This window comes from Malaclemys terrapin, chromosome 3 (genome assembly GCF_027887155.1).
Source record: "Malaclemys terrapin pileata isolate rMalTer1 chromosome 3, rMalTer1.hap1, whole genome shotgun sequence".
In the NCBI taxonomy this organism is placed as follows: domain Eukaryota; kingdom Metazoa; phylum Chordata; order Testudines; family Emydidae; genus Malaclemys; species Malaclemys terrapin.
The window spans coordinates 44,354,927-44,367,878 of record NC_071507.1 but is presented as its reverse complement, the minus strand read 5'-3'; positions in this window follow the sequence as shown (position 1 = coordinate 44,367,878).

The following is a 12,952-nucleotide window of genomic DNA, read 5'->3' as shown; positions in this document are numbered from 1 at the left end:
AGAGGCGGCCAAGCCTAATCCCCATACACGAAGTGGGGGCCTAGTGAATGCAACTGCTGGGGAAAAGGTCCTGCCCCAAACAGAGCTAACATTGGAAAGCTTAAGTGAAGCTGTCCAAAAACTGGCGGCCCAACAGGGGGAGATGCTGAAAGTGATGACCGAGTTGATGAAAGAAAAAAATCCCATTAGTATGCCAAAGTATCCAAGGGCACCGGGATCCCGAAGAGCCCCACTGAAGGACGAGCTGGGAAGATACATTTGTTACACTTGTGAAAGGCCCGGACATACTAGCCGAGAATGTTCACTGAGAAGGAGAACAGAGTCCCAGGCACTCGAAACCAATGGGGCACCAGGAGCAACTGGTCCCTCTACAGTAGAAGGCCAAGCAGTGGCAGAAGGATTCCTAGGCCTGTCCTTCATGGAAAATCCCTCTGCATACAGTGTTGAGAGGAACATGGGCAGTGCCAGCATATCTAGCGACTTCTGTAAGCGAGCATTTGGAGACTGTCTAACTGCTGAAGTATGTATAGCAGGGGTGAAGACCAGATGTTTGTTAGATACTGGCTCAGAAGTCACCACCATTACTGAGTCGCATTTTCAAAAATATCTGAAGGACAAGGACCTGACCATGCACAGCACACGGTTTGTACGTCTAACAGCTGTTAATGGACTGGCAATCCCAGTGGTGGGGTGCCTTGAAGCAGACATAGAGTATATGGGCCAGACACTGCCAGGGAAATGCATCTTCATCCTGAAAGACAAAGCCTCAAAAGGGAGCCATATAGGAGAAGGAGTCCCAGGGATTCTAGGGATGAACATCATTAGTGAGCTGAAGGAGCTACTCTTACCAGGAGAAGGAACCAGGAAGATGAACTGTCACGAGCACTCTATGAAGAATGCTGTGCTGAGTAAAGTACTGGCTCGAGAGGAGAAGCAGAGTCTTTCCCTGGGCCCCACAAGGCATATGGGAAACGGTAAAGTGGGCAGAGAACGGAAGACCATTATTCCTCCTTGGAGAGGGAAGATCCTTGACGAACACAGCTGTGTACCAGGAAATGAGCTGCAGGTGACGAGGGAGAAGGGAGGACGAGTTACCTTTCTTCAAGAAAGACGTGATGGGAGACTGCCAGTTCCAGTTCAAGCGGCACGCCAAGGGCTGATTCCTGCACATGTGGCTAACATAAGGGCGTTGCCAGAGAAGCATCAAGAAGTCTTTTCTAAGAATGAGATGATCAATTATCATGACCAGGTCAAAGGTCACCATGACAGGCTAAAGACAGCCTGGAAAGTTGCTCTCAGAACAACTAAAGACAGAGCCCAAAGTAGGAAAAGGACTTATGATAGCCAGTCCAGTGGGGCTCTCATCAGATCTGGTGACTGTGTACCACTTCGTAGCCGTAGACGCCGGAGGTGTAATAAAATACAGGACAAATGGAAGCCAAATCCCTCCACTGTGATCACCCACAACAATCCCGAACTGCCAGTGTACGCTAACCAGCCTGAACGAGGAGGTCCTGGGATAGTAGTACATAGGGACCAGTTGAAACATTGCACTCTTAGTCCAGACAGGGACCATAGGAGGCGTAGATCAGTACACCCTGAGGAGGCTAAAACCAATTGGGAAATGGTTCTAGTCCCACAAACCGAATACAGAGGGGGACAAAGTGGGGCAAACCCAAACCCTAACAAGAATGGCCAGATCCTTCAAACTGACCCAGTATTACCCGAGGATAGGAAAATAGAAAATATGGGTAACGAACCGCCAGTCTTAAGAAGGTCCCAGAGGGCTAATAAGGGCATACTTCCTGTTAGACTTAAAAATAATTGTTATTGGTTCTATGTAGTGTTTTAATGAATATTGTTATGTATGGTATTAAGAAGTAGATGTGGAATGTTAAATATGTTAAATGTTTTGATAATTGCTAATGGGTTGTTGATATACAATGACATGGGTATATGTTGTTACCATAGGGCCCGGATGTACCGGTGTAAATATTGTGGATGTGGCAGTATTTTAGCAAGGGGGAATGTAAGGGGACTGTTGTCCCTTACTAACATTCAGTGGGGTGTTTTGGTTGCTAGCTCCCAGCACTAAAAGGGGAGGGGTCGATGGCAAATCAGGAGCCTGAGACTGATAGTCCCCAGGGGCAATGGGGAGAGGCCAATGCTCCAGATCAGCCTGATTGACAGGGCGGGCAGGCTAATCAGAGAGTCAGGAGGCCAGGGTGGGTCCCGTCCTCCGTGTGAACTGGAATGGCCTGAGTCAGACAGAGTGGGGCCGAGCTAAGGGGAGAGCAGGGGCCCGAGCTGAGCTGGGGAGCAGAGCTGCAGCCTCAAAGCCAGAGCACAGCCAGAGAGAGCAGAGCTGTAGCAACCAGAGCCAGAGGGGCCAGACAAGCAGCCAGGAAGCAGGTCAGAGCTGGGAGCAGAGTCACAGAAGCAGCCTGCAGAGCAGAGCTGTGCTGGGGGCAGAGCTGCAGCAACCAGAGCCAGAGAGGCCAGAGAAGCAGCCCAGGGAGCTGGAGGCAGAGCAGCAGCAGCAGCCGTGCTGAGGCAGAGTGGAGCTGGAGCCGGAGCTGGAGCCGGGGCTAGAGCCGTCCGGAGCTGGGTGCGGTGAGCAGCTGGGGAGAGTGAGGGGGACCCTGGGCAGTGGGCCCAGCACAGGGAGACGCCTCAGCCAAGAGGCCTTGCAGGCCAGACTTGCAGGGGGATCATAACCCCGACCGGGCGGGGGCGACACTGGGAAGAAGGGTCCTGCCACCTAGAGCCTGAGAGCGTGTGGCCACCACCGGAGCAAGTGTCCAACCCACAGCATCCCTGCAGCACAGACAGGGCCTGAGAAGCAGGCCTGGGACCTACAAGGAACAGACTGAACTGCCCTGACGTTCCAGAGACACTGTTTGTAATGTTCCCTGCCACAGAGCAGGGTAATGTGTTTTCCTTTAACCTTTCCCATTTTTCCTTATTCTTTTTTAAAATTAATTGTTAATTAAACAACTTGTATTTGCTTTAAATTGTATGAAATGATCAGTGGGTCAGGGAGGTGCCCAGTGCAGAGAGAGTACCCCGGAGTGGGGACACCCTAGCCCCTGTCCTGGGTGACCACCGCAGGGTTGGGGGTTGAGCCCCCCAGGAATCCTGGGCCCAGCCTTGTCGGGGTTTATGAGGACTCTGCCAGACAGGAGAGTGAAAGGGGAGTCCTCAAGGGCAGGGAGGCCCCTGGGTAAAGGAAGTGGGAGCGAGGACTCCGATCCTTTCGCTAGCCCACTTCACCGGGGTAGTGCAGAAGCCAGGAAAGTTCCCCACAATAGCGGGACCATTCCCCCGCTTACATACAGGAGCTGGTATGACAAATGTGCTTCTTAAAAAGCTGGAAGATACGGGAATTGCGATAGGTGACATGAGAGATCAGGGCATAGGATAATCCCATAAGAGACCCCAAACAACAATTCAAAATTGAATTCTTTAACCAGGTGCTAGATTGTGCAATACAGTGAGTTGAAGAATGTTTCATGCATCTCAAGGAACACAGCAGTATATTTGGGATGTTGTGACAGATTTATGTTACCAATTTGCCTGGGGATTTAGGCGATAGGCTGAGGCCGCAGGATTTTGAGAGGAGGAGATGAAGGAGCACACTAAGTGATTAAGTTTAAAGCTTTATAAACCAAATAACAGCGGTGAGTGCTGGGTGTGCCCCATGTTACTCAGAGGGAGGAAGAAAGCATCATTGCCCAAGCCCTAACCCACTTTTAAACTTACACATGCACAACCCAAGGCAGGCCAAGCCTGGGTGTAACGTAAGAAGAAGACGGGGAAAAGTAGATGAGAGTTCTGCCTTGTGCACAGGTTGTTTAGGGTTTGCTGTAAATTTTTGACTTGCTTTAGTTTTGGGAGGGTTTTAAGCCCTGGGTTTTTTCGGGAGCGTTTTTGTTTAGGGACCCTTGTTCCTCATGCTTTTGGTACCAGTTGGCCTTTTGCAGCTTTCTTAGTTTTCCCCAAACACACCGGTCTTAGAGTTGCGAGACTGTTGTTTTTTAACTTACTGACCTTTGCAGTTTTACAAGTTTTGCACCCCTTCAGTTCTGTCTGGCTCGGTTTTTCTTTTTCACGGCTGGCCAGGGTTGAGACACAGGCTTCTGGTTGTTTGGCAGCAGAGAGCTTGTTTGTGTGCGCTGGCCTTGGGCTGCAGTTTTGTTTTTTATCTTTGGGCCTAGCTGGATTTTTGAGTTAACCCATTTTTTTTTTCTTCCCCTTTGGCCATTTGTAACCTGCAAAGGAATCTTTCACTTCACACTTACACCTTTAACCCTTTCCAAAATACTTTTCAATGTGTATAAAGGCATTAGCAATACACAACATTGGTGCTTACCCAAGGGACCCCATGGGAGGGGGGCATTTTATTGTGACAGTCCCCCCCTTGATCCCGAATTAACACCCATTGTAAGGGGTCACCACTTAGGTTTTCACCCTCCCTCTGACCCTGTGGCTAGAGTTACCGTTGGCCTCCTACACAAACAGCAATATAGCAAAAACAAAATTATTAGGGCAGCAACAATTGCATATACAAGCCAGTAGTGGCTTTTGGCTTTATTAGTAACATAGCATAATACATTTCCTTGTTGACATAGATGCCCCATCCAATGGCTGTGGCAAAGGCCGCTTTTTTTAGGTTGAATGTGTGCTGCAACATTGTAAAGGAGGAGGCATCTGTCTGGAACATGGTAAATTGTTCCCGGGTGTGTGCCAATGGGAGAAAAACACTGGGTGTAATCCATGAAAAATTAAACACAATATAGTTAGAAATATTAATAATACTTGGAATAACAGCTAACCAATGCACTGAAAATTTTAAATTTAAAAGGGATGTTGGAAATTGTTTGGGGCATGTGATATTTACTTTCCCACACTGGCAGAACATGTGTGTAGATGACTGGGTGATATAAGTAATATACCAACATTTGGAACTATGGGGCTTGGGTTTTGGGGGAAATAGAACAGGGGGGCCTTTTTTTTAATAGCCAGAGCTGTGAATCTGAAGGCCCCGAAATAAACCCTCCAACAAAGGCTGTTATGCTGACTGCCCTTACACAAAGTAGTACAGGCCTAAGCCTGAGCAAGACTGAACAACACAGTTTTCTGCCAAACTCAGTCAAGGGTAATGGCCAGAGGAGGGAGGGAGAAGGAACAATGCAAACTGCTTTAGCAATATAATAACCGCAAGTTTATGAAATACATTAAGAAATTGCTTTTGCAAAGAGCTAATCACTCTTGCAGTTGCAGCTATCTGCAAACTTTCCAATTCCAGCTATCTGCAATATTATCCAATCATAGATCGTCTTTAGGCGTCCCATGGTAACCCCCCTTAACCCTTCACCGAAACCCCCCGGAAAATAGCATGTGCCTTGCCGAGAAATGTACTCAAACTGGTGCCAAGTACCACCCCTGTGGAAAACCATCAAACGCCCCTCTACCCAAATAAACACCCAACTCTTGGGAAATAATGAGGAGGGTGGAGAAGGGAGGGGCTGACCCCCAACCCCAATTTCTTAACTCATGACGTATTGTTTGTACTTTGCTTGTGGTTTAATGAAATAAAAACCCGCCTGCGAGCGGTCCTCGGGATGTCAGTCTTCGGACTGCACCCCAGTGCACTGGTTTGTATGTCAATAAACTGGCCTCAGGCTTGAGTCTTTGAACTAAAATCACTGCGTGGGTGTCTTTGACCACAACAGGTTGAACCCTACACCATTTGGGTGCCCATACTGCAACCACACCCTGATACAGCTCAAGGAACACAGCAATATATTTTGGATGTTGTATGATATTCCAAAACTGCTCACTATACCTAAAGAAGACCTACACCAGCAATGCAGGGCACTAGAGACAGTGTTGACACATGATGACATGCGTGATATTGATGCGAGTGATTTAAGTGATGAACTGAAAGCCCTTTCAAGATACATTTCAGCAGGATCAACTCCAAAGGCTGTTCTGGAATATATGTGCACAAATAAGATGACCATCCTCTTTCCAAAGGCTTTTGTTGCTCTGCGCATACTTCTAACACTTCCTGTAACAGTTGCCAGTGGAGACCGCAGCTTCTCCACGCGGAAGTTAATGAAAACACATATACGCTCCACAATGACACAGGAGAGGCTGGTCGGCCTTGCAACCATCTCAATAGAGCATGAGCTGGCCCAGACTGTGGACCTTCAGGAAGCAATTCAGATCTTTGCAACCAAGAAGGCACGTAAAGCACCACTTTGATTATTCAAACAGATAAAAGTGCCAGTATTTACTATGCAGACAAGAAAAGTTACATTTGCTGTTCAGGTGTTTGAAAGTTAAGTGTTACTTAAAATTTTTGAACAAGGCATTTTAAGTTGTTTGTTCTCCTTTATTGGGGTAGGTAGCAGAGCAGTACCATGAGAGGAGTAGAACAGGAAGAAGGCAGAATTGAGACCTTTCAAAGTTTTGGCCCAAGCGAGGGAGCATGGAGACATCAGTTGAGCTCCCCGCCTCAGGTATCAAAATGTTGTGGGCCGGCCCTGAAGAGGCAAGTACTGAAAGGGGATCTTCAGACAGAAAGAAAAGACAAATACTCCTGAGGGAATTCTGCGCCCGTGTACCTTCCGCAAATTTCTTGGCTGCCCCGCTCCTTTACCTTGCCAGAGTGGTGTAAAGAAGCCTTATTGTAAATGACAGTATCGGAATCTCAGCTAGGAAGGTCTATGGGCTTTCTCACTTTTTTTCCTGTGCCAGAAATGCACAATGGGTTAGGTTACAGCTCAGGATCTATTTTACTTTAAAAAAAATCCAGGACAATTATTAGCAAAACTGTTTGACTTTTCATGTGTGAAAGTCTGAGCAATTTAAAGCAACATTCTACTTTACAGAACACCAAACACCAAAATAAAAGTAATGTAATTTAAATGAAAATCTAGGATTATAACTGGAATGCAGGGTATTGGTTACCAAGTTTCATGTGTTTAGATAATGCTAAACAGTTATTTGTGATTTTTTTTTCTGTGTGGTAGTTTAAATAAATTACCAAAATAAGTGAAACTGGTATGATTATATTGCATTATTTTTGACAATTAAAATATGCAGATTTTTGGTGCAGAATTTTTGATATTTTTATTGCAGAATTTTTTATTTTTTTTTGGTGCAGAATTCCGCCAAGAGTAGACAAATAATCATTTAGCATAATGAATGTGGTCTGAGGCAAATGTTTCATGGACAAAGAAAACAAGGCCGTTTCCTTAGTGCCTCTTCAGGAGAAGGGAAAAGGATATCACAAGAAAGGTGTTTGATACCCTGAAGAATGAAGGAGAATTTCCGCTTTTCATTGTTCATAGAGCTGGTTGGAAAATGCTTTTTTCCCCTACAGAAAATGTCAAAAAAGCAAACAATCAAAAATATTTTTTGTTGAAATTTCCTACAGAAAATTTTGACTTTTTGGTAAAAAAATTGAAAACCAAACATTGTTGGCTAAAAAACAAAACAGTTTGGCCAAAATCTTTTGAATTAAAACCAAATATGTCTATATGGAAATGTCACCATGGTGCCTCATAGAAATTGTTGTTCAGGTGCCTCATGTCCCAATTCTTCCCTAGGGACAAGGTTCCCTGGCCAGACTACATCTCCCCATAATGCACAATTGTCTCTTGCTGAGCCACCATACTGCATCAAGCCCATAGTGCATCATGGGACATGTAGTGTGACTGGGGAACCTGGTCCACAGAGGAGAAAGGAGGTAAATGAACTACACTTCCCATGAGGCACTGTGCCAGTATTCCTGAATTTAAATTATTCAGCCAAAAATGAAAACTTTTTTTACAGTTCTATTGTCCCTATTTGCTGGAGGTGGTGGAATCACCTTCCTTAGAGGTCAGGCTTGACAAGCCCTGGCTGGGATGATTTAGTTGGGGATTGGTCCTGCTTTGAGCAGGGGGTTGGACTAGATGACCTCCTGAGGTCCCTTCCAACATTGATATTCTATGATTCTATGACTCTATTTTCAAAAGGATGTTGAAAAATTGGAGAGGATGCTGCTAAGAACAACAAAAATAATTTGAGGCCTGGAGAAAATGCCATATGATTAGAGACTTAAAGAGCTCAATCTATTTATCAAACTGAAGGCTGATGGATTACTTGATTGCTGGTATAAGTACTTTCACAGAGAGAAAATATCAGCTAATAAAGGGTTCTTTAGTAGAGATATGTGTAATCAGAACCAACGGCTGAAAGCTGAAGCCAGACAAATTCAAATTAGAAATTAGACACAATTTTTTAACAGTGAGGGAGATTAATCACAGGAACAAATTACCAAGGGAAGTAGTGGATTCTTCATCTTTTGATGCTTTAAGACAAAACTAGATGCTTTTCTGGAAGATATGCTTTACTCAAAGACAAGTTATTGGGCTCAGTGGAGGGGATGAAATTTCATGATCTTTCTTATCCAGGGAGGTCAGATTCCATTATCCCATAGTCCATCTGGTCTTAAAATCTTGCCAACAGGGGGGCAAAAGGGGCAGCTGCCCCCAGGCCAGGGTTTTAAAAGGGCCCTCGTCGCCCAGCCGCCGCTGCCACTACCATGGCAGCGGTTGGAGCCCCAGGCCCTTTTAAATCACTGCTGGAGCCCCGAGTGGTGGGGGCCAGGCAACACAGATGGGCTGGCTGGGGGAGGCTGACCCCCAGCCCTGCCCCTTCTGCCCCAGGCCCTGCCCCTTCAAGGGGGCCGGAGCTGGTCCCGGTATCGGTAAGAATTTAATATTATTTTCAACCCTTGGGTGCTAGCGAGCGTGGGTTGCAGTGCTCTGTGCGGCATGGATAGGATGGAAAGGCCGTTAGCTACTTACAGAAGCCGTTGCTATGGCTTGTGGTGCTGCTGCAGTAGTGACTGTTGTTTGCGGCTAGTGAGTGGTGTTGATCATAGAATATCATAGAATATCAGGTTTGGAAGGGACCTCAGGAGATCATCTAGTCCAACCCCCTGCTCAAAGCAGGACCAATCCCCAGACAGATTTTTACCCCAGTTCCCTAAATGGCCCCCTCAAGGATTGAACTCACAGCCTTGGGTTTAGCAGGCCAATGCTCAAACCACTGAGCGCTCTCTCTCTCTCTTTTATCCACTACCAATGCATGGGGCCAGATCCTTCACTGGTATAAGCAGGCTGCCTCATTGCAGGGAGGAGGCCTAGGCGGGAAGTGTGCAGCTAAACCCCTCCTTAGCATGGTGAGGATCATGCTTAATCCCATGTCAGCTCAGACCTTGTGACTCACTCCTGCAGAGGGCTAGAACGGGTGCTTCACATCATGCAGCCCTCACTTGCATGGCAGCGCAACGCCCTCCTAGAGATGATCTGAGCAACCCCGTGGTGGGAGAGCTTTGGGAGACACCCACAACGACTGCCTGTCTCCAGTGGCTCTGCTGCGTCGACTCCCTAGGGAATTTCTCCCCTTCAGGCCCGTATACTCGTTGACGTCAGTGGAGTAGGCTGAGGAGCTGGCTCCATACGACCAAGGACTGAGAGATCTTGGGATGGTGACAAAATTTCCCAACAGTAGCTATGCGGCTTTTCTTTCTGAATTATTATTTCTATATGGCACATCCTGCAATTCTCCCCCTGGTTTGTGCCACCCTTCCTGGCTAAAACTTGATCCTATCTCTCCTGTTTATTCTGTAACAGGATGGCTCAAAATGCCAGGGCAGACTCGTTAACAATATCCACCCCTGGACTAGCACCACATGAACTTTTGGAGGCCTTGTATTCAGGGAGCAGCAAACTTCACTGGGGCCAGGGCCTTCACCAAAGCTACTCTGTGGCCATATATGGAGTTTCTCTCTGTAGTTACTGGTCAGCAAACGTTCACTTGCTTGCATTAAGAACGGCTTGGCTCAGCTACACAGGACGGGGCCTCACACAGACCTGGTTAGAAGTAGGCCCAGGATGTTCTTGTTCCAGAAAAGAGGGTGGTGCACGATTGCTGCCCTTCTTCTTCATCCCCTGGGTAAAACACACTCTTGCTGATTGCCTGGTGTGAAATGCTCTGCTGACACTAGCGCTGGCTACAAGACTCTCAACAGCACCGAACCATGGGGACAAATGCTGCTCTTAACTCGTAAAATGGGTCAAATGTTTCCCATTATTTATCCCACAAGAAAAATAACTGGCAATGAAAGAAACGGGCCTTTGAGCGTCCAGCCCCAGTAGGTCCGACGTGGTCTCGCCAAGAGGATGTTCCGTGGAGAAGCTGTGTGCTTTGGCAGCACACGCAGAAACATCTGAGGAGCTTCCAAATCACGTGTTCGAGGAGAGGTCAGTCAAGGCAACTACGCACCTGCATCAAGTGCTATGGGGTGGGACGGAATGAAGGACATAGTCTAGCAAGACATCTAGGAGCAGTTGCCCTTCCGCTCCCTGCAGCAGAGAGGATATGCTCCCAAGTGCTTGTTCGAGTCCTACTGCAGCGAACATGGTTCTGGCTGCAGCGTGCATGGAGAGAATGGCGCATGCACACACACTATCTCCGAGGAAGGACAATACATTCCAGCAATGTCCAGCTTCCCCAACCATGCACAGGAGTTTCTGCAGTTAACTCAGAAGGGAATGCACCATGCTCATTGAGGCTAAGTGGGCCTTTTGAAACCCAGCTTTAAAAAGAAAAAAATGGGGGGAGTCGGGAGGGGGAAGAAAGCCACATCCAAGCAAACCCTCTCAAACAGCCAAAGCACAGGATGAGCAATAAAAAGGGTCCAATTAGAGGCAATCACAGCTATTTGTTACCCTGGCAATTCCAGCCCTCCGTGTCTCAGAAAGAGAGGACAAGTAAGTACTCTGCTATGCCAACTGGTTCCAGTATTGTTTGAGGTTAAAAATAAATCCCTTCTCTGGCAACTGTAGTGCTCTCAACTAGGTGCTAAACCTACACCAAGGGGACTTGATTTGAAAGGGCTCTTGCAACAGCCGAAGATGGGGAGAGCCTCGGAACAGAGAAGGCCGGGAGTTGGCATGTGATGCTAGCTCCCCTCGGTAAATCACGTGGAGCCTGGTTTTTAAAAGAGCTCAGGGCCTAATCTGCCAACTCAGCGCCCGCAACCGGGGCCAGATTTTCAGAAGAGTTCAGCATCCCGTGTGCACAGGTCTTCTTATTCAGGTGCCCAAACGGGAGTCACGTTGTTCTGATGTCAAATGAAAGGGATACCACTTACCTACCGCTGCAAAGACGCTGGTCATTCACACTTCAAGAGACTCGGATGGAAGGGGTTAACCATGCAAAATATTATCCCCCCCTGCCCCCCAAAAAAAAGAAAGAAAGAAAAAAGGCAAAAAAAAGTTCAAAGCAAGAGCTGGGCGGGGGGAGCTGAGCTGGGTGGAAGACTCCTCTTTAAAGCACATTCTTTATTAAAATGATTGATGCTGTGATCGTGGATAGCTAGCTACTCTGCTGCTGTAAGGCAACAGTTAGCTTTCTTACCCAGCAGGGTTCCACTGGTGTGGTTGCCGTAGTTCTGTGAGTGTGTTCTTTCTTCTAGGTGTCCTGCAGCATTCTGCTCTCCTTCAGGTCCCTGTCCCCTACAAGGTTTTAGCCTGCTGGCTGTCACCTTTATATATGATTTGCAGTTCCTTAGCTATAATGTATTATCATAATTCAGCCAATCAGCTTTCAGGTATTTACACAGACTAATTTATGTCATGTGTCAAACTCAGCCAATCAGCTTTCAGATATCAGCATATGTTAATTATATGCTAATTAGTCACGTGTACTAGTAGCTGCTCCTCCTCCCATAGACTTTTGTGGGCTCAATGTATTCCTATGGAGTTTTTCAGCTGACCTTTGGATGAACCCTAGCTACTTCCTGTTTGAAAGTCCCATGTATTCCTATGGGCTACAATGTAGCTCTGTGGAATTTTGCTGAGTCATTCCCCACAGGAAGTGGAATTTACCATTGCATCATAGGAAGTGAAGTTATTACATCATATGCAGTAGACCCCTATGTGCCCTAGAAATGGGATCTCCCAGTATATTACATCACCCTATAGCCGCCATTACTAGATTTTCTAATTTAAACTATTCTTAATTTTTATTTAATTAAAGATTTATTCCTCAAACTGATTACTATTCTAAGCATTCCAAAGGGTCCTGATACCATCACTACTCATTTTATGTCTCATTAAGCCAATTGTAATTTTTCTGAAATGTAAACCCTTTCTCGAGGGTTGTTCCCCCACCCCACCCCCCCGCAAATCTCCAATTTAAAGTGTTGTAAGACATTTCGGGCAGAGTGGATTTGATTTAAATCACTAGTCAGGAAGACTCGATTTAATCATGGATTTCTACATAAAAGTGCATTCTTGTTGGTTATTATAACCTTAATACATATTCTTCACAACTCAGAGATAGATGTAGGTTTTATTTTTAGAAGGTACACACTATATATTTTTAAACAGTCATTTATTTTGAAAACTTTTCAGATTCGTTTTACAGCTATATCAGAAAATGAATGATTGTTGGTTATTTCAGTTACCAAAGGTAATTGAAGCAGATATTTTTGAAGAGGTGGACTATCTCCAATTCAACAGAAAGATTAACCTAAATAATCTATGCAGAAGCCCCTGGAACCCCATAATATTGGGTTCCTAATCCATGAACTATTGGAACTCATTTACAAAACTTTTCTTAAACATTACATGAATATATTGTCTCATACTATAGAATTAGCATTTATAACCCCTATTCCATGATGAGATATCTTTGAGCTATAATGTATCTTAATTAGAACTATCTTTAGATAGGTTTTTTCCCTCAAAAATATGATTTAAAAAATCACTGATTTTAATCCATCCTGATTTCGGGCAACTGAGGCAAAATCTCTAGTCACATCTAAGGAGACCAATTTAAGCAATTTTAAACCTGTGATACCTCTAATATAGTCCAAATTACA